Here is a 27,728-nt window from a genome sequence, read left to right as displayed (position 1 = left end):
GTGAGAGCACATGAGAGGGGGGAGGGTCAGAGGGAGAAGCAGACTCCCTGCTGAGCAGGGAGCCCGATGCGGGACTCGATCCAGGGACTCCAGGATCATGACCTGAGCCGAAGGCAGTCGCTTAACCAACTGAGCCACCCAGGCGCCCTGCCTCTGATGCTTTAACAGCTCTGTCCTTAGCACCCTCTAAACAGATTTTTCACTCCCCTTTCCCACCTCAGGCAAGTGCTCTAGGCTCCACTCCCCAGGACTCTCCTATGTCTGCCAGCTCTGTTATGGGGTCTGGGGAGCTACCACCCTAAGACCTGGGGAAGGGGGGCACTTGCTCTGGGCCTCACACTTTATAGAGCCTGCTCTGGTCCTTCTCTGGCATTGCCCTTCATGGGGTGAGGAGTCATGGTGCCAAGGGGCTGTGTCCCCACTACTAGGCCCTCCTCAGGGTACCGGGAACTCGCACGTTCCCGGCCCCAGCGCCTCCAAGTCCAGTTTCAGGGCTTGCATGATTCTCTCTCAGGCTATACAGCTGCTGTGCTCATCCTCAGCTGGGGGGATGTCAGGGTAGCTGTTTGTGAGTATGAAGTTTGTGTGGGGGGCTGGGGTGTCGAGGTGCGTCCCACCGAAGTCCCCTCATGGTGTGAAAGCTGGCAACGGAGAGAAAACTGGGCCGGGGGGACCTACAAGTTGGGGGCCTTCCTCTGCTGTCCTATTTAGACTCGGAACTTTGGGGACTGTGAACCTTCTAAATCCGAACCTGGCATTCCGTCTTGTTATGAAGATATATGCGCCAAGGTAGGAGGAGAACATATTTAGTCCGCATTTTGTTAGTGTGATTTGTAATTTTGAAATACTGAGGCATAGGGTCTGTGACCTCTGTTTGGGCTCTTAGCCTGGATAGGTTAAGGAGATCCAAGCCGGCGGGCCTGCCTCTCCACCTGGCCCCAGTGGAAGACCCCAACTGCACCCCAGATCCTGACTTTCAGCTCCCCCGCGGTGTTGCGCTGCAGGGCCCAGGGCCAGCCCCACCCAACCCCTCCACCCAGCCCTGGTTCCTCAGAGGCCTGGGAAGGGAACCAAACCTGGTAAATCAGGTGGGGACTTAAGCTTGCTTTTGTTTGTTTCAAGAGGTGGCGGGCCATCCAAGGGGAGGGCAGCCCCTGTCTTCTGTGGCTGGTGGGCTGGCTTTTCAGGTAGCTCTGCAAATCTGGGGCCCAGGCAGCATGATGGCTGGAGGGAGTTGAAGGACACTGGGGCTCTGCAAAGACCTGAAATTGAGAGATGGGGTAGGCCAGGCCAGGAGAGAGAGAAGCCGGGATCCAGGACAAGACCGGAGGTGAGCCTGCAAAGCCCGCGGGCATTGGCTGAGCACTGGTCCTTAAGGGACAGTAGTACCTGCTAGAATCTGAATGTGTGTGTCTCCCTGAAATTTATATGTTGAAACCCTAACCCCCAAGGTGATGGTGTTAAGAGGTAGGCCTTTGGGATTGTGATGAAGTCATGGTGAGTGAAGCCCTGTTTGTTTCTCAACATTCCTCATGGAGAGCACTATGCGGTGTGGGAAGGGGACCTCAGTGGTGGGGGGCAGCCGAGAACCCCGGGATTGCGCTAACAGCAGAGATCACGCGGCACCCTTGGAGGTGGTGGGCTCAGCTACTGCAGGACTCCTTCTGCCTGGTGCCCTGCTCTCCTCTGGGGGCTCTGAGATGGGGTGTCCGACGGCAACATGAGTGACTCGGGGGCTGGAGCATATGAAGTGGGGCTCTGAAGCAGAGGACAACTTCAACTGGCAGGGATCCTACTCACATTCCAGCTTCTCCAGAAACTATCCTGACTGACTCTCCCTGGCCAGAACGACCGTGGCAGATGAGTCTGGACCTTACATTTCTTTCTTCATTTGGTCTAGAGTCCTCTCTATAGGGCCCGCTTTGTTTTCCCCCAAGAGTGTGAGTAAGGCCTTACACTCTAGTGCGGAAGACAGACAAGAAAGAAAGAGATACACATATAACGCATTTCAGGGAGGAATTCAAGCTACCAAGGACATAAAGCAGGGCGTGAGGATACAGGGTGACTGAGAGGAGGGGCTGTTTTGTTTGAGACAGAGCAGCCAGGTGGGGGGTGGGCCTGGGAGGCCTCTTCGAGGAGGGGCCATGTGAGCGGAGGCGCCAAGGAAATGAGGGAGCCATGTGGTTACCGGAGAGAGGAGCATCCCTGAGTGAAGGGCCTGTGGGCCCACTGGGTTGGAACGAGTGAGGGGGTGTGATAGGAATGAGGGCGGGAGGTCGCCGAGCCTGGATCATGCGGGACCCTGTTGGCCATGGTGAGGATTTTGGATTTTATTTTTGGTGATGGGACACTCTTGGAGGGTTTGAAGCAGGGCAGTGGTATAATATCCCATACACAGGAAAGCAGCACTGGGAGTGCCGTCGTGGGGGTGGGGGTGGGGGTGGTGGCAGTATATATATGGTTTTATCTTTATGACCCTCGAACTCAATGTTAGCATTCCCTGATAAATGTAGGCAACAGATCACAGTAAGAACAGTGCCTGTGACGTCGTCACTAGCAGAAATCACAGATGGTTTTACAACACATTACATACGGTTCCTGCAAGTATCTAGAAATATTGCTTATACTCATCACTACTTTGTAATTATAATAGTTATTAGAATTGCCACTTAATGTGGTACCAGTGAAGCACATATGTTAATATACTGTAAGTCTGTTCTTTATTTTTTTTATTTATTTTTTTTTTTTAAAGATTTTATTTATTTATTTGAGAGAGAGAGACTGAGAGAGAGAGCACATGAGAGGGGGGAGGGTCAGAGGGAGAAGCAGACTCCCCGCTGAGCAGGGAGCCCGATGCGGGACTCGATCCAGAGACTCCAGGATCATGACCTGAGCCGAAGGCAGTCGCTTAACCAACTGAGCCACCCAGGCGCCCCTGTTCTTTATTTTTTAAAAAGGTTTATTTACTTGAGAGAGAGAGCGAGTCAGGGGAGGGGCAGGGGGAAAGAGAATCTCAAGCAAACGCCCCTCTGAGCGTGGACCCTGACATGGGGTTCAATCTCATGACCCCAGAGGCCATGACCTGAGCTGAAACCAAGAGTCAGACGCCCAACTGACTGAGCCACCCAGGCGCCCCCAGAAGTCTGTTCTTTAAAGTATTTTGATAACTATATTTCAGTATGATTGGGTTTCTTTATAACCCCCAGCATTTTATGTATTTGAAAACACTATTCTGATACAGGGATCCATTGGTTCCTGGCCAGAAAATGCTAGGACCAGGTGGAAATAGTGTATGTGGTGAGAAATAGTCAGGTTCTGGGTGTATGTTGTGGGGGGAAGCTGGTAGAGCTAATTGATGGATGAAGTGTGGAGAGAGAAGAAGAGGAGTTAGGGCCCCTGGGTCTTTGGTCTGAGCAGGAGACTGAAAACTGATGGTGTTACAGGGAAGAGGCAGATGAGGGGAGGAGTGGGTTTGAAGGGGCAGGAAACCGAAAGCTCCGTTGGGGCGTGTTGCTTGTTGGATGTCAAGAGCAGAAGTCCAGGGGACAGTCGTGTGCATGAATCTAGAGCTCTGGAGGGAGGCTGAGGATGGAGATTCCAATGTGGGAGGCATCATTCTATAGACGGTATTACCAGCCATAGGACTGGATGTGGGAAAGATTACCGTACCCATCTTCTAGATAAGGAAACCGAGGCTAAGAACAGCAAAGTGCAGTACCCCCTGTAGGTGGAGTCAGTTCTTCTAGCTGTGTCTTCTATGAAGCAGCCCCTGCTGGCTCCTTCAGGCTGAAAATAACCTAGTGTGGTGGATCCATCCCCACACATGAGAACTGCAAAGAAGGATTGTTTGACGGAAGTAGGCCCGGTATCGAGTCTGGAACCAGCAAGATACAATACGTGGGTTTCCTTCCCTCCTGACAGGGGGAGCCTCTTTCTCCTGATGCAGACCTCTGCATGCCCATGGAGCCGTGGCCATTTCATGCGCAATGGGCCGTCCCAGCCGCAGCGTATTTCGGGCAGAGATTATTCTAGAAAGGTGGTAATTTAACTGCACAGCCAGAGACGCTCTCATATATGATCGCTCGTATTGATGTGAAACCTCAAACACTGTTTACCAGAAACACAGGGTGGTTAGTAATTTTGTTTCAGACACGAAAGCGTGGAGCAATCGTGACCAACGTGACTGAATGGGCCTCGGTTTCCTTATCTGTTAACTAAACAGGTTCAGCGAGGTGTGGAGAATATCCCCAAGGCTTTAGAATGTCTCTTTGCTTTTCTCTGAGCTTGCTTCTCCTTGTGTGAATGTCCAGTTATTCCAGGGAAAGCTCTCATCCAAGAAGAGGTGGGGACAGCTCTACATGAGGGTATCAGGGTTTCTGTTCCTGGTGGCTACTCTTTTTCTTTTTTAAAAAAGATATATTTATTTATTTTAGAGAGAGAGAGAGAGAGGGAGTGCAGGGAGGGGCCGAGGGAGAGGGAGAGAGAATCTCAAGCAGACTCTGTGCTGAGCACAGAGCCTGATGCGGGCTTGATCCCAGAACCCTGAGATCATGACCTGAGGCGAAACCAAGAGTTGGTCTCTTAACTGACTGAGCCACCCAGGCGGCCCCCTGTTGGCTGTTCTGATCTGGGGTAAATCTTTCTTTCTTTCTTTCTTTTTTTTTTTTTTTTTAAGATTTATTTATTTGAGAGAGAGACAGACAGTGAGAGAGAGAGAGAGTACGAGCAGGGTGAGGGGCAGAGGGAGAAGCAGACTCCGCTGAGCAGGGAGCCCGGATGCGGGACTCCATCATGGGACCCTGGGATCATGACCTGAGCCGAAAGCAGATGCCCAACTGACTGAGGCCTCCAGGCGCCTGGGGGTAAATCTTTCTACATTTTGTGGTCTCCATCCTTTTTGAGCTCTTGAATAAGAAGGAAAACTTTCAGAAGAGAGTGGAGAGATGAATTTCACTATTATAGAATGCTCTAAACAAAATGCCCAGAAGAATCCTTTACTTGAATCGACAGAAAAGCTTTTCTCCCAGGGTTCTGTATTGTACAGATTGTGGTATTTGCGTAGAGAGAAAGAATGGTCCAGAGAGAATGCGGGCTTTGGAGGCAAGAGACCAACCCCAATCTCACTGCTGGGGCAAGTTTCAATTACAGCTGCCACCGGGTGCCCACCGTGTGCCAGGAGTTCTACAGAAACGGTTTCTTCCCAGCATGATAGTCACCCCCATTTTATACACGAGGAAACATTACAGACAGTTCTGTGCAGTTCCCCAGCTCGTGGGGGTCAGGGCGAGGGTGCAAACACGGGTTGCCTAGAGGACTCCAAGTTTTCCTCACACAGCAGGGAGGCCTGGGGGAGCAAGTGCCCGTGAAACACGTGAGACATAATAGTTGTTCCGTGAGCAGCAGTTTCCTCTCATCTCTGGGCTACGATGGATAATACATGCTCCCAAGTTCCCAGAAGTTTCTTTCCCTCCCCTTCCTTCAACCATTTAATTTTCACCAGCGTCAGAGCCACTGAGAAATATCAGCCTCTTCATCTAGGAAGCTACTTCGTCACGGGGCAGATTTGTGGGTCCAGCTTCTGAGCCCTTTCCCTCAGCAGGGCTGGGCTCTGGGGCTGTGGGGAAGCTTTCCTGCCCAGATCCGTGGAGCACTTACCATGGGCCAGTGCATCCAGTGTTTCGGTGCGGTTTCTCACTTCATCCTCAGAACAGACCCATGAGGCAGACATAGCTGAGATCTCTATTTCAGAGGTGAAGAACCTGAGTCTCAGAGTAAAGGGCTGCACAACTCAGCAGTAGCATTCAGGACTAGAAATCAGGTCTGCCTTACTCCTAAATTGTTCATGTCCCTTAGAAAATAGACATTTCTTTGGGCAAACTGGGGGCTGCCCATCTCCTCCCAGCTGTCTTCTTTAGCCTGCCCACAAGTAAAACAAAAACAAGCCCCAAATAGATGATTTCTAAAATGAAGATTCCTAGGCATTTGGGAGGGCCCAGGGCTTTAAGTAAATAGCCATTGTCAAAGGGGAAGCTTTATGTGTTTCATGGCAAAATTCCACACAGACAGTCACACCCCCTGACTTAGTAATTGTATCCCTGGGATCCTGCTAAGGTTATATTTAACATAAAAACCTCCCTGAGTATATTTATCATAAAGTTATTTCAATATCTAAAATTTAGAAGCAACATAAATGTCCAAAATAGAGAACTGGTTGAATGCACCAACACAACTAAATATCATGCAGCCATTAAAATGATGATTCTTTAGACTATATAGAAATGGAGAAACATTTATGGACATATCATATATGATTAAGTGAGAAAAGTAGAGTATAAAGTACATATGCAATATGATTGCAGCTCAGCACTACCTACGTGTGTGGGCAAGTCTGGAAAGGGATTAATGGAAATGAAGCTAGTGGTGGCAGGGCTTCTGCACGGAAGGAAACCATTAACAAAACAAGAAGGGCGATCTATGGAATGGGAGAAGATATGTGCGGGTAATATATCCAATAAAGGTTTACTACCTAAAATGTATAAAGAATTTATACAACTCAACACCAAAAAAACTCCAGCTAATCTGATTAAAAAATGGACAGGGGAGCTGAATAGACATTTCTCCAAAGAAGACATCCAGATGGCCAACACACACACGAAAAGATGTTCCACATCACTCATCATCAGGGAAATGCAAATCAAAACCACAGTGAGATAACACTTCACACCTGTCAGAAGGGCTAGAATAAAAAAGGACAAGAAGTAACGAGTGTTGGTGAGGATGCGGAGAAAAAGGAACACTCATGCACTGTTGGCGGGAATGCAGACTGGTGCAGCCACTGTGGAAAACAGTATGGAGTTTCCTCAAAAAATTAAAAATGGAACTACCTTATGATCCAATAATTGCACTACTGGGTATTTACCCAAGAATACAAGAACATTAACTCAAAGGGATACGTGCAACCCTATGTTTATTGCAGCATTATTTACAATAGCCAAGACGTGGAAACAGCCCAAGCGTCCATTAATTGATGAATGGATAAAGAAGATGTGGTACACACACACAATGAAATATTACTCAGCCATAAAAAAAGAATGAGTTCTTGCCATTTGGGACAACATGGATGGACTGAGATGGTATTATGCTAAGTGAAATAAGTCAGAGAAAGACAAATGCCATATGACACGTGGAATCTAAAAAACAATGAACAAACGAAAAAAGCAGAAACAGACCTATAAATACAGAGAACAAACTGTGGTTGCCAGAGAGAAGGGGGTGGAATGAAGGGCAAAATGGGTGAAGGGGAGTGGGAGATACAGGCTTCCAGTTATGAAATGAACAAGTCACGGGAATGAAAGGTGCGACATAGGGAATCTAGTCAATTGTATCGTAATAGTGTTATATGGTGACATGAGGTAACTACACTTGTGATGAGTACAGCATAACGTATAGAGCTGTTGAACTACTATGCTATATACCTGAAACTAATGTAACGTTGTGTGTCAACTATACTTCAATTAGAAAAAAAAGAAAAATGGGGGTGCCTGGGCGGCACAGTCAGTTGAGTGGCCGAGTCTTGGTTTTGGCTCAGGTCCTGATCTCAGGGTCATGAGATTGAGCCCTGCAATGGGCTCCACACTGGGCATGGAGCCTGCTTAAGATTCTCTCCCCCTCGCCCTCTGCCCCTCCCCTGCACTCACGCTCTCTCTCTCTAAAAAAATAAAAAGAAAAGAAAGAAAAAAGGAGATAAAAAAGAAAATAGTGATCTTAGGTTGGTGGAATCATAGGTGATTCTATTTTTTTTTTTAAAGCAGTTTCTGCTCATGTTTAAAAAAGTTCAGAGAAGGTATGAAGTTGGAAATATTTCTACTCTCCAATGACAGTTACCATTACATTTTCTTGTGCCCTTCTCATAGATGCATTTTTGAAGTTAAAAAAGATCCTTAATCCTTAAGATCATTTGGATTCTTCCCATAAGATTTTACTTTGGTTATTACTTTTTAATTTAAAAAATTCCAGACATACAAAATTTAGAATATAATATAATGGTCATATGTATACCTACTACCTGGCATAAAAAACAAAACACTTAAAAATACAGTCTTATTTTAAGGCCTTCTGTGTACACCCTCTAACCCCACCTCTCCCTCCCTGTCAGTGGTCATGACTCACCTAAATTTGCTGTTAATTTTTTTTACTATTTTTTACATTTTTTTTTTTACTTTTTACTTTTTTTAAACTTTTTTTACTTTTTTACTTTTACTATTTTTTACTTTTTTTTTTTTTTTACTTTTTTACCTTTACTATGAATACGTAACTCTCAAAAATATTTGTTCTTGTTTGGCATGTTTTAAACTTTTCCATAAATTACACTAGATTGTATCTCCTTCTGCAACCTGCTTGCTTCACTATTTTTTTTTTGTTAGATTTATTCACATTGATATATGTATTTCATTCATTTTTGCTGCTGTTTACTATTCCTTTGTGTGAATTTTAGCAGTCCCTGTACCAACCAGGAATCTTGCCTGCCCAGATCCAGCACACGGGCCTGGCTCCACAGGCCCACGCCCCACATTATTGCTGGAGGGCTTTCTCTGGCTGCTGGAGCCTGCTCTCCTGCCAGGGGGGGCAGGCAGAGGGCTGGGATTTAACAGCTCCCAGGGGAGCAGTTCTCCAGCTCCCCTTCTCATCAGGCAGAGTAACTCTGAGGCACACGCCCTTTACTATCTCCCAGAGGTCCCTAGAGGTTAAGCTCTATTTACTTGCCCACAGTAATTACCAGCTTGATAATCATCTCAGTTTGGCTTCTCCAGAAGCAGATACTGAATCAGAGCTCGGGCACAAGGCATTTGTTAAGAATTAACACCTGCGGGCGCCTGGGTGGCTCAGTTGGTTAAGCGACTGCCTTCGGCTCAGGTCATGATCCTGGAGTCCCGGGATCGAGTTCCGCATCGGGCTCCCTGCTCGGCACGGAGTCTGCTTCTCCCTCTGACCCTCCTCCCTCTCATGCTCTCTGTCTCTCATTCTCTCTCTCTCAAATAAATAAATAAAATCTTTAAAAAAAAAAAAGAATTAACACCTGCAAAAGGAAGGCAGGGAAACCAGGACTGGGCAGAGGGATAAGCAGAACTGCTATGCAGGCCTGACAAAGCCCCAGCTAACCCACAGGGAGCTCAGGAATGAGTAGGGGCCTTCAGAGCGTCCCACAGTGATCCAAAATGTCTGCCTCTCTCAGTCCCCGGCTGTGAGCTGCGCTGGGAGGGCATGACCTTGGGTGAGGCTGTTCTTGGAAGCTGACGCAGACCCTCTGCTAACCCCACCCTGCAGCTGGGCAGTGAGGCCTTCCCTAAAGGGGGCTTCGGGTACCATGTCCTTATCTGCCATAAGAACACACGATTTTGGCTTCTTCATCGGTCACGCATCTGATCACCTCCCATATAAACCACTTGTACTTGTATCCTTGTCTCAGGGTCTGTTTTGGGGGGAACTCAAACTAAGACAATGAATATATGGGGATATATTTATCTATTCTCCTGTTACGGGACACCCGAGTTGTTTCCAATTCTTTGCTACTGCAAACTATATTGCAATGGGCCTTCTTGTATAAGTCTCTTGGTGTACATGTTGTGGGAGTTGTTTGTTTTGGGGGGGAGGAGCAGAGGGAGAAGGAGAGAATCTTTTTTTTAAAGATTTTATTTATTTATGTGAGAGAGAGAGAGCACGAGAAGGGGGGAGGGTCAGAGAGAGAAACAGACTCCCCGCTGAGCAGGGAGCCGGATGTGGGACTCGATCCCGGGACTCCAGGATCATGACCTGAGCCGAAGGCAGTCGCTTAACCAACTGAGCCAAAGGAGGCTCCACACTAGGGTGGAGCCCAGTGTAGGGCTCCATCTCAGGACGCTGAGATCATGACCTGAGCCAAAATCAAGAGTTGGATGCTTAACATACTGAGCCATCCAGGTGCCCCATTATGGTAAATACCTAGAGGCAGAGTTCTTGGTTTATACGGAATGCATGTCTTTGACTCTCTTAGGGGTTGGACTAAGGCCCTGTAGTGAGGTCAAGATTGAAGGTATGGATACACTGGAGACACAGCCTCACACGGAAAAGGTTTTGTGCCAGATGGACTTTATCACAGAAAGACCCTCAGAATCCTTCCTCCAGCAGAGTTTCTCCAACTTTAATGTGCATATAAATCACCTGGGGATCTTGTTAACTCGCAGATTCTGATTTAGTAGGTCTGGGTTGGGACCTGAGAATCTGCATTTCTAAGCTTTCAGATTCACTTCTGCTGCTCCAGGGATCTCCTATGAGTAGTAGACTCTCGAGAATCAGTCTGATTAGGAGGCTATCAGAAAATCAAAGTAGCTGTGATTCTCTGTGACGATTGTTAACGAAATAGGGTGAAAAGAGGTGGCCTAACTGAGGGGAATGGCCTGTGGGCTAAACTATTAGGTTACTAGATGGGATGATTCCCCCCTGGTGGAGTTTTGGGGTAGTGTCAACGTCAGATTACTCCTCACTTTTGTCATGGGGAAAGATACAGACTAAGTGGTCTGATAGGACTACAGGTCTGTCTTGTTAAATGATTTTTCACCTCTTTCTTTGTTGTTCCAGACACAATGTTTGGCTGCGAATTTAAGGATGGTGTAACATTTGCCTCTGAAGAGTGCCCAGGTTAGGTGGATCTGTACTTGAGTCCTCAAGGGGGTAGGCCTGCTGGGCTCCTTTAAGGATTCATAGTCATGGACGAGCCACGTGGGAAGGTACCCTCTTTGTCCCCATAAGCACAGAGGGACATTTAATGTTAGTTAAAAGACTTCCATTTCTATTCAAGATGGAGTAATAAGGATTGAATTTATCATTCCATGCAAAACTACTAAAAAACTGGACAAAATATTTGAAACAATGGCAGCGAATGAGATGAAGAACTAATGAGGTGAACACTCCAATCACCAAGCTCACTGCCTGGGGAAAGTTTTTAAGCTGTGGCATATGGAGGGGAACCCAGGCAGAGACCAGGGGAATTTCTGAGTTGAGTAAACAGAGATGGGGTCCAGGGAAGCCAAAGCAGCTAGAGCTCACAGGGCAGAGTAGCAGAGAGGAGAGAGCTGCACAGAGAGAGGATACTGAAGATCTGCAAAGGGTGCCTCTTGAGTACACATTTGAGTACTGGTCAACCCATGCATGTGAAGAATCTTGCCGAGACAAGAGAAAGAGCCACCCTAAGGATTTGAGGGAAGAGTACTCAGAGCTCACATAGGATCAAAAGTAACTCCTGTTCCCAATAACCAGAGTGGAAAAACATTACAAATCAAGAGGTATTGACTGGAGTACTAAGGAGGGTCTTGCCTTGGGGGAAAAAAATTAACTCTAAATTAAATGCAGCTCTGATCTGGTCTAACAAAATTTAAAAATAAGATCTGAAATGATCAAACTATTGCCAAGTAACTGCATTCCAGAACAAAACTCAGAATATTCATATAAATATAAAAATATTCATATCCAACAAAGTGAAATTCACAGTGTTTGGCATCCAAACAAAAAGTACTAGGCAGGGTGCCTGGGTGGCTCAGTTGGTTAAGCGACTGCCTTCGGCTCAGGTCATGATCCTGGAGTCCCAGGATCGAGTCCCGCATCGGGCTCCCTGCTCGGCAGGGAATCTGCTTCTCTCTCTGAACCTCCCTCCTCTCATGCTCTCTATCTCATTCTCTCTCTCAAATAAATAAATAAATAAATCTTAAAAAAAAAAAAAAAAAGTACTAGGCATTCATAAAAGCAGGAAAATCAATCCAGAATGAGAAGAAAAATCAGTGAGTTAAAACTGACCCAGAAAGAATACAGATGATAGAATTCACATATAATATTTTTTTAAAGTTATTAGGACTATATTCTCTATTTTGAGAAGCTAGAAGAAAGAATGACCATGATAAGTAGAGACATGGAAGATATAAAATGGCCCATACTGAACTTTTAGAGATGAAAACTATGATGTCCAAGATGAAAAATGCAGTGGCTAGGATTAATAGATTATATATTGCAGAAAAAAAGAAGAGTGAACTTGGAGACCTAGCAATAAACTATCCAAAATGAAACTTAGAAAAAAAAGTAGAGAAAAGTTAGAGTATCAAATAAAATGTGGAATAATTTTAAGTGGCTTAACATATGTGTAATTTAGAATCTGGAGTCCCTGGAATGGGGGCCTAGGGGATCAAAAATAATATTTGAGGAAATAATGGCCAAAAATATTCTAAATTTGGTAATAACTATAAACCCACAGATCCAAGAAGCATGACAAATCCTAAGCACAAAAACATGAAGAAAACAATACCAAGGCACATTATAATCAAATTGCTTAAAGCCAGTGATAAAGAGAGAATAAAAAACAGATGAGGAAAAAGACATATTACAGAGAAACAAAAATAAAGATGACAGAAGATTTTTTTGGTCAGAAACAAAGCAAGCTAGAAGACAGAAGAATGACATCTTTAAAGTATTAAAAAGAAAAAAAACAATTGTCAAAGTACAATTCTATACTCAACGAAAATATTTTTAAAAATGAAGATGATCAAGAGAATGAGAAGACAAGCCACAAAGTGGGAGGAAATATTTGCAAAAGACACAACTGATAAAGGACTCTTAAAACTCAACAATAAGGGAAAAAAAGAGATGTAATAAAAAAACAACCCAAATAAAATTTTAATAGACACCTCACCAAAGAAGATATACAGATGGTAAATAAGTATATTATATGTCATCAGGGAAATGCAAATTAAAACAATGAGATATCACTATATACCTATTAGAATGGCCGAAATCTGGTACATTGTCAACATTGACAACTGCTGGTGAGGATGTGGAACAGCAGGAACTCTCATTCACCGCTAGTGTGAATGCAAAATGGTACAACCACTTCAGAAGACAGTTTGGAGGTTTCTTATAAAACTAAATATATTCTTAATATACGATCCAGAATCACACTCCTTGGTTTACAGCAGCTTCATTCATAATTGCCAGAGCTTGGAAGCAACCAAGATGTCCTTTAATAGATGGATGAATAAATAAACTGTGGTACATCCAGACAATGGAATATTATTCTGTGCTAAAAAGAAATAAACTATCAGGCCATGAAAAGGCATGCATATTACTAATCGAAAGAAGTCAACCTGAAAAGGCTATATACTGTATGATTTCAACCATATGACATTCTGGAAAAGGGAAAACTATGGAGACAGTAAAAAGATTGCCTGGAGTTGGAGTGGGAGGAATGAATAGGCAGAGCATAGAGGATTTTTAGGGCAGTAAAAACACTCCATATGCTATGACAACAGTGAATACATGTCATTACGTATTTTTCTAAACCCATAGAAAGTACAACACAAAGAGTGAACCCTAAGCTAAACTGTGGGGTTTGGATGATTATGATGTATCAATGTAGGTACAATTGCAACAAATGTACCATTCAGGTTATGATGTGTGGGGACAGGAGGTATATGGGAAATCTCTATCCTTCCTTCTCAATTTTTCTGTGAACCTAAAACTTCTCTAAAAAAAATAAAATCTTAAAAAAAAAAAAAAAAGAATTGTAAGAGGAAAAAAGAAAGATAGGTAAGATACTTTTTCAGATACACAAAAGCTGAAAAAATTCATCACCAACAGACGTATTCTACAAGAAATGTTATTGGAAGTCTTATAAGCAGAAGGGAAATACCAGAGGGAAACCTAGATCCTCATAAAAGAAGAAAGAGCATCAGAAATGACAACTATGTTGGCAATTTAAAGACTTTTTTCTCCTTAGCTAAATCTCCTTAGCAGATAATTGACTGTTTAAAGCAAAAATAATAATGCCATTATTTAGAAGTAAACATATGACAACAATACTCAAAGGCCAGAAGGGTATACTGTTATAAGGTTTTTATATTATACATAGGTATATCGTTATAAGGTTCTTATACATGAAGTGGTATAATATCAATTGAAGTTGAGCTGTGGTAAGTTAAAGATGTATCCTATAAACCTTAAAGCAGTCACTAAAGTAGCACAACATAGAGTTATAGCTAAAAAATCAAGAAAAGAAAGAAAAATGGAATCACGAAAAATATCTAATTAGCCCCCCAAAAGAGGGCAGCACAAGAGGGCAAAATGAACAAAAAATGGACAGAAAAAACAGAAAACAAAATGCAAGATGATAGAATTAAAGCCAACCATATCAATAATCACAATAAATGTAAATGGGCTAAATACCCAAATTAAAACAAACACTGTCATATTGGATAAGAAAGTAGACTGAACTATATGCTATCAATAAGAAACCCACTTTAAATATAAAAACACAAATAGGTTCAAAGTCAAAGGATAGAAAAAACATACCATGCTAACACTAGTCAAAAGAAAACTGGAATGGTGGGAGCCTTGGTGGCTCAGTCATTAAGCATCTGCCTTCAGCTCAGGTCATGATCCCAGGGTCCTGGGATCGAGCCCCGCATCAGGCTCCCTGCTCGGCGGGAAGCCTGCTTCTCCCTCTCCTACTCCCCCTGCTTGTGTTCCTTCTTGTTCTCTCTGTCAAATAAATAAAATAAAATCTTTTAAAAAAAAGAAAAAGAAAACTGGAGTGATTATATGAATATCAAAAAAGTAGATTTCAGAGAAAGAATATGGCTAGGGATAAAGAGAGTAATGAAATAATGAAGGGATCAATTCAATAATCTTAACCATTTGTACAGCTTATAACAGAGTTTCAAAATATATGAAGCAAACCTGATAGAACTGCAAGGAGTTATAGACAAAGCCACAGTTACTGTTTGAGATTTTTTAAAACCCCTCTCCCAATAACTGTTAGAATAAGTAGGTCAATAGAAGATGGATTCAGTAACTCTGGGGCCCAAGGGAAAGGAAGTGTTTGGTAAACATGAAGCTCTCCTATTACTAACCATAGTTAGGTCAGAAGATTTCCAGTTTCCATAGTTTCAGGCATCCTTTTTATTTTTATATAAATAATCTATAAGCTTTTGCCAAAGGAATACTGTTGCTCTTGAATCACAGAGAACCAGTTGGGAGCAGAATCCTTTGAATTTTATAAAGTCAGACTGAGAGAACAATCTATGACTGTTTATCATCAAGACGCACCCAGATCATCATTGTCCCTTCAGGGACACTCTGGCATTAACAGACATCCATGGCCTAGTTCGTCAACTCAAGCCTTCTCAAATCAGGCCCCCAAAACCCTGGGTCACCAGGAATTCAGGCCCAGTGGGAGACACACCTAGATCAAATCGTGTCGAAGGGAGAAGGAACCAGCCAGACAAGAGAAACGGAGATGGGTGGGAGTGGGGCTTCACATCTTTCCCTCCATTTTTTCCATTCCTCTCCTGTTTTGGTCTCTCCTACTCCCAACCCAAAAGCATCATTTGGTTAAAAGCCAACTAGCCTTTTAATTGGCAGATGTGCGAACCTCTCTTGGAAAAATGCCAAAATAAACCCCACTTAACAGGGAATGTGGAGTCCTGAAGAGAACATCAGCTTTGGGGTCTAGAAGCACCTAAGTCTGCCACTAACACTCAGCTCTAACACTTAGATGTTGTATAACCTCAATCAAGTCATTCTCTAAGTCTTGGTTTTCCCATCTGTAAAATGGGGCTGATACCAACCTTGCAGGGGTAGTTGAAAGGACTAAACCAGCTGAAACGTGTGTGGGTGTTACATTTCCCAGGCTACAACTTTGGATATCCAAAAAAACCCCCCTAATTTTGTTTTCCTGTAATGTAACTTTCAACACTACCAGGAGCTCCTATCTTGCCTTCTAGTGAAATATAACAGTAACGACAAGACAACAGTCAATTCCAGGCAAATTCAGACACCTGAGGGTTTTCTGGGTCATTTTAGTTTTAAGTTCAGTGAAGTCAGTATTTTCTCCTCTCTCTTCTTTTCCTTACAGTGTCCGTCCTCCTTCATCCTGGGGGCTTATGTGTCATCACCAGAGTGGAGGGAGACACTGCCCTTGTTTACTCCCTGAAATGTGATCCATTTTGAGTAGACTTTGGTGCAACACGTGCTGGCTTCTGGGACATCACGTCTCTCATCTGTTATCTGGTCATCAAGGCCATTCTACCTGAGTTACTCTGCACTCTCTTGTGTCCTCCTGAGGGCCTCTGGACTTCCTAGGCTCACTGCCTTTGAAACATTTTAAATGTACCTTAAAACCCCCAATACATCCACACTGTTTGACATGCAAAGCGTACAAAAAGAAAAACAGAAAATTCTCTCTCTCATCCTTGTCCTCAGCCACCTCTCCTCTGGAGAGGCAACGGTTTTTACCAGTTTCTTATGTGTTCTTTTTTTTTTTTATTAAGATTTTTAAAATTTATTCATTTGAGAGAGAAAGAAAGAGAGCCAGCGAGAGCACGAGCAGTGGGGAGGGGCAGAGGGAGAGGGAAAAGCAGACTCTCTGCTGAGCAGGGAGCCCAACGTGGGGCTCGATCCCAGGACCCTGAGATCATGACCTGAGCTGAAGGCAGACACTTAACCGACTGAGCCACCCAGGCTCCCCATATGCATTCTTTCAAAAATAATTTACACATTTATAAACATATCCCTCCTATAATCATATAATGCATATATATATATATATATAAACATCTCCTATCTTTCATGGATCAAAGTTTGGCTCATGTATACATACATACACACAAATATATTCACACACAAATATACATTCATATACACAAATGTATATATATTATACATATTACCATCATTTATATATACACATAATAAATACACATAAAATATATATAATATTTTTAACTGCCTTAAACAACAGAGCCTGAGGCAAAACTTCTGTCCTAACACTTTATGGAGGGACATAATCCCAGGACACAGCAAGAGGAAAGGAAAAATGGTAGCAAGGCAAGGTAGTATGTTAATTTCTTGAGGTTGCTGTAATGAAGTACCGCAGACTGCGAAGGGGCGGTGAAAAGCAGGAACCTGCCTGTGATGGCCTCTGGGCCCCAAATCATCTTTCTTCTAAAAGCCTGGACTCTTTATTTTCCCTTAATTTCTGTCAGAAACTGCAGGGAACCACCAGGCATCCATCTGGCACTTAGAGACAGTCTCTGAAAAATTTAATTACTTTCAAGTGTATGGGAATATTAACCCCAAGTATTGAGTTGTTCCATCAGATTTGTTATCTTCTTTATTTTATTTTTTAAAAGATTTATTTATTTGAGAGAGCGAGAGTGCATGTGCCCAAGTGAGTGGGGGGAGGGGCAGAGGGAGAGAGAATCTCAAGTAGACTCCGGCCGAGCCACCCAGGCGCCCCAGATTTGTTATCCTTCACAATCCTCAGCAGATTCTTACTGAGCACCTACTATTTGGCAGTAGGAATAAAGCCGGCAAAGGCAGCCTGCCCTCCAGAAGCTGGTGCCCCACCAAGAGGGAGAGAGACAATAATCAAACTATTCAGCACAGTTATAATAGGGCTCCAAACAGGGAAGGACAGGGAGTTATAGAATCCAGTTTTGCCTATGTTGTTATTTATGTTTTCACTCTTTCTAATTTTAAACTATTAGACAAGAAAATCTGGAAAGTACAGAAATGCACAGGGGCCGTGCTGGATGCTGGATGCTCTTTTATTATCTAGCAGACAAGAGCTACACGAGGGAAGGGGATTTTGTTCATTGGAGGGGAGGTAGGTAATCGATACTTGGTGGCTAGCCCAGGCCTGGATGGCTTAAGGCATCCTAAATTCAGGGACAGCCAGTCCTTCACAGAAGATGCAGACTTTCTTATGCATTCTCATCTCTTGGAGGGCTTGTAAAATATGATAGATTCCTGGGGTCTATCCCCAGAGATTCTGTTTCTGAAAATGGGACAGGGGCTGAGAATAGATGCTTGGCTCATAGCAGCTCTCAAAATGCTTCTGTTGAGTGAATGAATTCTAATGCAGGTAACCCAAGGATCCCACTCTGATCTAGAGAGAGGTGCAGGAGGGAGTTTTGCCCATCCCAAAGATGTTACTAGGAGCACCGTGTACAGGAGAAAGCAGGATGTCCCTTCGGCATCCCATGGCCCCCTCCTCCCAGGACCCAAAGCTCAGGCTGGAAGAAGTATTTATACTCTAGTTAGGCTCTGTTTGGGGTTAAATAGGCATTGGGAATTGGCCTGGGAACTTAACCATGATTTACAACATTGTTTTGGGAAGCGTAAGTGAGGTTCAAAGGCCAATTCAAGACATCAACTTTTAGGATAAAATCATCTGGTGAGTTGGGAATTGCAGAGTGGAAAAGGAAAAGACAACATGTAAAATGTTGTAAAAAGTAACTCAAATGAAAAAGACTATATTATATGACTCCGTTTATAGGAAATGTCCAGAAAAGGACAAATCTAAAGCAACAGAAACCAGATCCATGGTTGCCTCAGGCTGGGGGAGGGGGATGCTCTGCAACAAATGGGCATCAGGGGTCCCTTTGGGGTGATGGAAATGTTCTACAACTGGATTGTGGCGAGGGTTGCACAACTCTGTTACTTACTGAAAAAATCACCGAGTTGTACACTTCAAATGGGTGAAGTTTATGGTATACGAAGTACACCTTGTTAAAACTATTCTTTAAAAGTGACTTGATAAGATCTCCAGATTACCCAGCAACACTCCCTTACATCTGTGAAGCACTTTATAGCATAAAACGTTTTCGTTTACATTATCTCCACGTATACATCACAATATCCCTGCGAGGAGATCTCTTTTTGTTTTATAGTCAAGAACCTGAGGCTCAGAGTTGTTATGTGACTTAAGTGGCAGGTTTCGAGACCTGCTTCTGCACAATTCCCTCACCCACGAAATTCCAGGTCTGTAAACACCTTCGTCAAGGTATTATCCACAGGAATGGAAGCAGGGGCTGAGCACCCATTTTTCTCTCTGTTCTTCTATCTGGTCTTTAGCCGATCTTCCCTCTGGTTGCTTCACCTTGTCGGTTCTGCGTGCTTGGTGGGGCCTCATGGGTTAAGCCTCCTGCAGTAGCTGCTTCAGGCCTCGATCCTTTTACTGTGGGGAGGAGGTTACTCCTTAATTAGAAATATGCTGGGAATAAGTTGGGCGCAGTGGGTTGAGGCCAATTTAAGAAGACTTTTTAGGTGGAGAGGGCATCCAGTCCTTCTGAGTTCCACTCTGGGGACTTCCACTGGGTCCAGGGATACGCTTATTGGTCCTCTGGGGCCAGGACAGCCAGTGCTTCTCCCCTTGGTTTCCCAGCTGGGCTGGCATTGGCATACAGAACTAAATATCGCCCTTGGATCAGGCAGTCAGGGTGCCTGTCCTATAGACTCTGCTTTACAGGACCATCTGCTCAGGCCTTCCTATGCCTGGGCTCTTTCCCGCAGAGTGAGAAGGAGCCAAGGGGGCCAGGGACAAGAAGCACCTTCCAGATCAGGCTCTGGGTGCCCGAGGCCCTGGGACTCTCTGCTGAAATGACCCCAAGCCCTCTTCTAGGGCCTTTGATGAACTCTTCCCCAGACCTGTCCTCCCAAAGGCAGGCAGTGTGTCTGACTGCACACCAAGGGGCTCAAGAGGTTAGCCAAGGGGCGCTCTGGTGGGAGCATGAGAATGAGGTTTGGACAGGACTATCTGCATATATGATACAAGGCCCTCTGTGGTGAGGAACAGAACAGAGGGTGCACAGAGCAGCACCATGAGCTGTGGGCCAGGGAGACCCCATTTACATCCTTGCTTTAGCCCCTGCAAAAATAAGCAGCAAGCCTGCCCAAGGAAGAACAGATGGGAAATATTCAGAGAACGTACAAGAATCATGTAGCCAACACATTTACCAGAGCTCGGGTTTTGGTAGAGGGAGAAAGGTATCCCCATTGCTTCACTAGATGTGGACATAAAGCTTCATTTATTTTTCATTGTAAAAAAATCCAGATAAGATATTGATTATTCCAATAGCGGAGATTTATTTGTTTAAAAATGGCAATAATAGGTCCCGCCATTATCGTCAGGATAAAGGCGGAATGCAGGCGGTATCTAGCGGAGGGAAGCACTGAACACGTGCTAATATGCTTGTTCTTTTTAGATTTTCCTCCAGCTGGTCCCGAGGATAATGTTCAAGGCTTTACCTTTTCCTCCATTTGTCTTACACTGTCTGGTGGGATATAGTTAATGAAAAACAGATGCCGAGATGTCTTTGAAGGTCAAGTCAAGACAAGTTAATAATTGCTCTCCCACAACAGGAGAGCAAACTGGAGGCCAGGATCAAAAGCAACTGTTTTGCTACTTTTGGGGGCTGCCAGAATTCCCCCTTAGCGGGTGTGCGCCAGCTAAGTGTGGGGACGAGAGCGGAATCGGAATGATCTCATCAATACGGCTTACGCCAGACCCCAGCTGGGGGCACCTATCCAGTCTGATGAGGATGTGATTGAATCTGCCCTGTCTGAAAAGAAAGGAAATGCTGAAAAACTGTGCTGGTGAACCATGCAATCTGCGGAAATACCACAGCACACCGCCTGCGAGAGTCCCTGGAGGTGAAGCCGTAGGGGCGTGTGGCTCACGCCCGAAGTCACAGTTGGGAGCCCTACACTTGTGTGGCTCTTTGTTCTTTCCACAGCGCTGCCCCAGACATGATTCACACCCTCCTCCAAGACAGAGTGGTGCTTGTCCCCACAGAGCACTCGGGGGCAGAACCCTCAGCACTCCCGCTCCCATTTGGAGAGCCCCGGGAGAGAGTGACACGGGCTTTGGGGGTCGAGCAGAGCACCCTGTGCTAAGCAGCCCATCAGTGGCCCCTGAGCTTTGGCTGTGCCCCGCCTCACCGGTGTGGAAGCGAGATGCCTTCAGGGCCCTGGGGGCAGCCCCTCCCACCAAGGCCCAGCTAACGGGGTTGTTGCTCTTGTGCCCATGGATCTGGTTTTGTCTCTTCTCTGCCTGCCCCGAAGGAACAGTTTCTACTAACAGGGGTGGGCGTCCGCAGCCCCACATTTTGACCCACCACAGGTGTCTGAAAGGAAGCTCTGGTCTACAGATCCGGTTGGAGTGAATGGCCCTGGGCAGGTGGGCTATCTGAGGGCTTGGGGCCAGATGCTCAACGACCTCATCATGGGTGTCCAGGCCCGGTGCACTCAGAAGAGGCACAGAGGCAGGCAGCTGACCAAATCAACCCGAATCATCGTGACTACCATTTATGGAGTGTCTCCAGGCCTGAAGGCCTCTATGTACATTATTCCACTTAATCCTGCCAACATCTTGCATCAGCTTTATTAGTTCCATTTCACAGATGTGGAGACTGAGGCTTAGTGGGGTGAAGAGGTTTCCTAAAGGCATGCAGCTGGAAGCGGTGGAACCAAGGGCTTTCCATCAAAAAGTCTGCTTATAGAAAGTCAGAAGTGCAAGCCTTGGGTCAGAGGGTGCTCCCAGGCCACTGTCTAGGGAGCCTTATATCACATCTGGGATTTTCATACTTGCAAACACTATCACAAAATATTCCACAAAACTCAGGAACCAAGGCCTGGGTCCTTTTTCAAAGGATGAAAGCACTCCTCTCCTCCATAGTTCTGTTTCAGGCTGCCCAGTTTTCCTGGTAGACAAAGAAAGACACTGAGGATGCCTCTTTCCCAGTCTGGTCGTTTTAAATCCTCTTGCAGGACAGAGAGAACACGTCCCTGAGGGGACTGGGGTGGGCGCAGCAGGAGTGCAGAACTGGGATCCAGTGCTGGCTGCCGGGCTGGGTCAGGTGGATAGAGCCCACGTTAGAAGTAGCGTGAGCCGCGCCGTGCGCTGAGAAGGAGCGTGGAGCAGCCCCTGAGGAGGCCAGGGTTCCCGGAGTATGAAGCTGGAGGAGGTGAGGCAGGTGGGCCCGAGCGAGGGGAACCAGCAGGCCCCAGATGCAAAAGAAGGGAGGGGGCAGGAGTTTGGCTAGAGGTGACAGGGGCACGTGGAGCTGGCTGTTCTGGATGCTGGTCCCATGGATCCATCAGAGTTAAAAGAGACCATCCCAATTGTTCGCTCCTATGAGGCATTTTGTACAAATGAGACTCAAAACCCCATGGGATTCAAAGCAAACTTTTGCACACGCTGGCCTCCACTTTCCTTTCTAGCCTCACCTACACCAGTTCTTTTCTTGGTCTACCTTACACACCCCCAAAAAAGGTCTGTGTCATCCTTCTACCCCTGCGCCTGCCTGGACCATGTGCTCTCCCCAACGGGCCCTTTCACCGGCTCTCCGCCTACAGAATCCTGCTCACCAGACCTGAGCAGGAAGTCACTAAGAGGTACCACCAGGAAGGACATGGAAACAGAGTTATCACAGAAACGTGAATTAAAATAACAACGAGGCATCATGGCATAGCTATGAAATCAGCAGATTAAACAAACAAACAAACAAACAAACAAAATCACCCAATGCTGACACATTGGTGAACCAGGTTGCTGGTGACATTATAAATGGGTCCTACTTTTTTTGGGGGGTGGTGGGAACAACAGAACAATATATTTCAAGAGAGAGAGAAATGTTCATGCTCCTTGACCTCCATCAGTCCGACTTTGCAGACCTAAGCTTAAGAAATTGATACTGAAGAACAGATACATGCATAAAGAAACACTTTATATCATAAATTGTAACTGAAAAAACTGGAAATAGCCCAACTATCCTACAGTAGGGGACGGTAAAGGAAATTACATTCACCAACAGATGGGAATTTGATGGAAACTATTTAGCAAAAAGAAATGCATATAGCTTGATGCTTAGGAGAGCACAAAACTGTATTGGGAATATACTATAAAAAAATCACAAAAATGTATGAATTTAGGATGTGTAAGGGAACACAGAGAAAGGAAAATCACTACTTATCAGGGCATTATTTTTATTAGAGTGTTGTTGATCTGATAAAAATCTAGAGAAAATGCTACCCTTCCTTCAAAACCCCTGGCTTACTTTGTTCCTACCTAGTTGGTGGTCCTTGAGTGTGACTGTATCCTAAATTTAGCTCTCTCTGGACCGGAAACTCTCAAAGGGCAAGAACTGTGTTCTACTTTTCTTTGTCTCATCTGAGCACTTGTATTTGCCTGGCACATAGTAAGTGTTCAATAAATGATTTTAAAAGTTAATTCAAGGATGATATTATGCTTAAAAGTAAAACTCAACAGATCATTTTCTCTACTCTCTTGTCTTCTGGCAAAAGGCACCCAGAGAAATAGATACTCTATATTATTTTTAAAGGCTTCATGTGAAGGAAAATCCACATTAAAAAAGTTAGCATTTTACATCTGGACTGACGCAGATGCAGAAATGCAGGCAACAGGTGGAAATCTACTGAGGCTCTCAGGAAGTATTTACCTTTGCCTCTTTTTTTTTTTTTTAAAGAGAGAGAGGGTGGAGGAGGGGCAGAGAGAGCATGCAAGAATTTCAAGCAGGCTCCACCCCCAGCCTGGACCCTGAGATCATGACCTGAGATGGTGAACTGAGCGGAAATCTAGAGTTGGACCCTTAACTGAGGGAGCCACCCAGGTGCCCCTACCTTTGCCTCTTAAGGAAATAAGATGTTTAAAGATTTTTTTTTTTAATTTATTCATAAGAGACAGAGAGAGAGAGAGAGAGAGGCAGGCTCCCTGCCGAGCAGGGAGCCCGATGTGGGACTCGATCCCAGGACCCTGGGATCATGACCTGAGCCGAAGGCAGACACTTAACGACTGAGCCACCCAGGCGCCCCTGAAATAAGATGTTTAAAAATTGAAGCCATGCTGAGGTTTGCGCCTCTGGGACCACTGGATCCCCACCAGAAGGAAAACTAGTCACCACTCCTACAGGGCCCCCCAAAGCTGCTATGCCTGAGTCAGGGCCCATGTAGTATGAGCTTAAATGTCAGGGCTGGTGTGGAGACAGGACGTGTGACAAAATGGCAGGAGCTGAGCCCTCCCGAAGAGAATAATGGGAATTCACCATGGAACAGTTTTTAAGCACCCAGCCTTTAATGCGTGCCTGGCATGCTATACACATCACCTTAGGCTCCTATTTTTACAGACTAAAACCTTGAAGTTCAGAGATATTACATTACTCACCCAAGGTCAAATGGCTAGGGAGCGGTGGCTCAGGACCCCACAGCCACCAATAGGCCTTAACTAACCTCTCTATCGAGCAGGTCTCCCAACCCGCTCTGAACAGCCCCATGTTGGCTGCTGGTCCTGGCTGCTGACGTCTCAGGGTCTTCCTTTTGCTTCTCTTTCTCCTTTTTCTCATTTTTAGAAGGCCAGTTCACATGTTGCAGGATCACGGCGGGGAGGAAGCGAACAGTGATCTCCCTTTCTGGGAGCCTGTGACTCAGATCGTTCTCACCTGGTAAGCCAGGTGTTCTCTCCTGCTTTCAGCCCCACTCCCCCGGCCTTGGTTTTACTCCATACTCTGTGAATCGCTGTGGTCATCGGTCATTTCTCCCCAAGAAAATCGCCCACTCCCTTCTACCAGTGAACTTCCCTGAGGGTGTACATCATCTCTGGGACATGTTTTAACTGAATTTAACTGAATACAGTCTCCCATATTGAGGAGATGGTTTGGAGAGGAAAACAAGTGTTTTTCCAGGATAGTTTCTTCCAAAATTAATTTTCTTTTCCCTTGGAAGTAAAGTTTTTCACAAACTGCACCTTTGAACGTTTAAGATCCTCCTACTCTCGCTGTGTCCCCTTTCCTCTTTTCCTTCCATACATTTTGCCTTTGGGGCAAACCTGATACTTTCAGGCTCTCTCAATGTAACAACCCCATCTCATGAATACCCAGCTACACTCAGCCACCGGTAGAGCCCCTCCTACCTGCTGCCTCCGCTTTGCTCACTTATATTCCTCTTAGCTTTATTTTGTGCCCTTCAAATTGTCTTCCTACGGCGCCTGGGTGGCTCAGTCATTAAGCGTCTGCCTTCGGCTCAGGTCATGATCCCAGGGTCCTGGGATCAAGCCCCACATCAGGCTCCCTGTTCAGTGGGGAAGCTGCTTTTCCCTCTCCCTTTGTTGCTTTCTCTCTCTCTTCTGTCTAATAAGTAAATAAATAAAACCTTTCAAGTTGTCTTCCTAAAATACAGAATTCCACATTAACTAAAAACGAGTGTAGCAAATCGATGGTGCTTGGTGAGGTTCAAACTATGAAATCCCACCCATTCTCATTGTCTGGGCTTACACAGTTAAATATTAAGTGGTAGCAGATGCTCCTGCTGAGACTCAACTTGCAAGTCTGAGTTTCATCATTCTCTCTAAAAGACCCTTGCTAGTCCCCCCTTTTATTTTTCCATTAAAAAGAAGAATATTATCAAGGCTTAAATAGAATTAAAACTTTCGTGCTTGGATAGTTTAGTGATAGATGCTTTTTCTTTTAACCAATTAAGGGAAATGGTGGAAGTTCAGCCGATGCTTTCTAGGTGTGTTGTGTATTATGTATATTTCAAAATAGTATATGAATATTTTAATACATGTGTGTGGTGAGTGAAATCCAGCCATAGACTGTTTGCAGCTCCTCCCACCAAGAGGCAGAATCTCTTTTCCTATATTTCAGTCGGGGACTTGCTTTGACCAATATTAGGTGGCTAAGCTGGCATCCCGTAAGATCAGGGCCTAGATCTCAAAAGGACTTGTAGCTTTCTCCCTCGTCACTCAGAATGCCCTGAGGATGCTGTAAAAGGAAGCCAGTCTGCTCTCCTGGAGGGTGAGAGGCCGCCTGGAGGACAGCCCAGCACCACTGCCTGACATGAGTGAGGCCATTTTGGACCTTCCAGTTCAGCTGGGCTCCAGCTGAAACCAACTGCTTGCACAAGCCCAGGTGAGACCAGTAGAACCCATCAGCCCACAATATTAGGAGAAACAAATCATTTTGTTTAAAGCCTTTAAGTTCTGGGAGTGGTTTGTCCTGTAGCAATTGATAAGGGGAACACTGTGGCACCCCCAAGTCACTGTGAGTGTGTATATAGTCCACATGTGTGCCTTGTACAGGAAAAGTAGTTTAAAGGCAATTGCTTTCTTTGGAAGTTCCCCATATTAGAAATGGGCTCCTGAGGGAATAAATAGTGGCTAGCCTAGGAATTTGCACTAACAATACTAAGCAAATAAAACACATACTCACCAAAAATATATGTTGCCTCCACCAGTGTCTCACTAGTCTGTGAAAAGTATGCACTTTGAGCACTTTTGTTGTGAAATATTCCTGGTCTACACAAAGGATAGAAAATAAATATCAAACAATGCACACCACCACCTAGCTAAAGAAAGACTATTATAAGTACAATGAAAGCCCCTCCCCAATCACATTCTCCTTCCTCCCTCCCTAGAGGGAATCACACCGTCCCTAATTGGTATTTATCATTCCCATGCATGTCTATATGTAATATATTGCTTTGCCGTTTTATAATTTTATGTAAAGGGAATTATCTGTAGGCATCTACAATGATGTCAGATTTTTGAGCTCTATCCATGTTGCTGCAGCGCTCACCTAATGGGAGTCAAGCATGGGAACTGGGACCCCAGTGTGACACAAAGTCACCTGCTTTTTTCCCTGTCTCCCTTCCCCACTAGTGTAAGTACATTAAATGTGTGTACACCAAGTGATTCCACCTGAATATCAAATGAATGCAAAGCAGAAGGCAGGGTCTATATTGTTGTCCACCAGAAATGTAATGTGAACCACATATGTCATTTTAAATCTTCTAGTAGCCACATTTTCAAAAGTAAAAAGAGAGTGCCTGGGTGGCTCAGTTGGTTAAGCGACTGCCTTTGGCTCAGGTCATGATCCTGGAATCCTGGGATCGAGTCCTGGGATCGAGTCCCGGGATCGATTCCCGCATCGGGCTCCCTCCTTGGCGGGGAGTCTGCTTCTCCCTCTGACCCTCTTCCCTCTTGTGCTCTCTGTCTCTCATTCTCTCTTTCTCAAATAAATAAATAAAATCTAAAAAAAAAGTAAAAAGAAACGCATCCATAAATTTTAATAGTACGTTAAGTAAAACCTATTATATCTAAAATATTATTTCAATATGTAATCAGTATGAACATTATTAAACAGTTTTCTTCATACCAACTATTGAAACTCTGATGTGTTATTTTAGAGTTATAGCGCATGTTAATTTACAGGAGCTGCATTTCTTTTTCTTTCTTTTTTTTTTTTAAAGATTTTATTTATTTATTTGAGAGAGAGAGAATGAGAAACAGAGCATGAGAGGGAGGAGGGTCAGAGGGAGAAGCAGACTCCCTGCTGAGCAGGGAGCCCGATGCGGGACTCGATCCTGTGACTCCAGGATCATGACCTGAGCCGAAGGCAGTCGCTTAACCAACTGAGCCACCCAGGCGCCCCAGGAGCTGCATTTCAAAAGCTCAGGAGCCACATGGGGCTAGCTGCTACTTTATTAGCATGGATGTACATTTAAAATCTGACCTGGGGGCACCTGGGTGGCTCAGTTGGTTGAATATCCGACTCTTGATTTCGGCTCAGGTCATGATCTCAGGGTGGTGGGATCGAGCTCCTGTGTTGGGCTCTGTGCTCAGCGGGGAGTCTGCTTGAGATTCTCTCTCTCTCCCTCTGCCCCTCCCCGCGCCCCGCGCCCCGCCCCTGCTCACGCATGTGCGCACTCTCTCTTGCTCAAATCTTTTAAAAAATAATAATAAATAAAATTTGACCTGAAAACACACACCAAGTAATCCTCAGTGTGTCAATCTTCATATTAAGGAGTGGACACTGTGAAGGCGTTCACATCCTTCCATGAGGCTAGAGGAAGTCTTT

This window comes from Neomonachus schauinslandi, chromosome 9 (assembly GCF_002201575.2).
Source record: "Neomonachus schauinslandi chromosome 9, ASM220157v2, whole genome shotgun sequence".
In the NCBI taxonomy this organism is placed as follows: domain Eukaryota; kingdom Metazoa; phylum Chordata; class Mammalia; order Carnivora; family Phocidae; genus Neomonachus; species Neomonachus schauinslandi.
The sequence above is the reverse complement of the archived record's forward strand: the minus strand, read 5'-3'. Positions refer to the sequence as shown.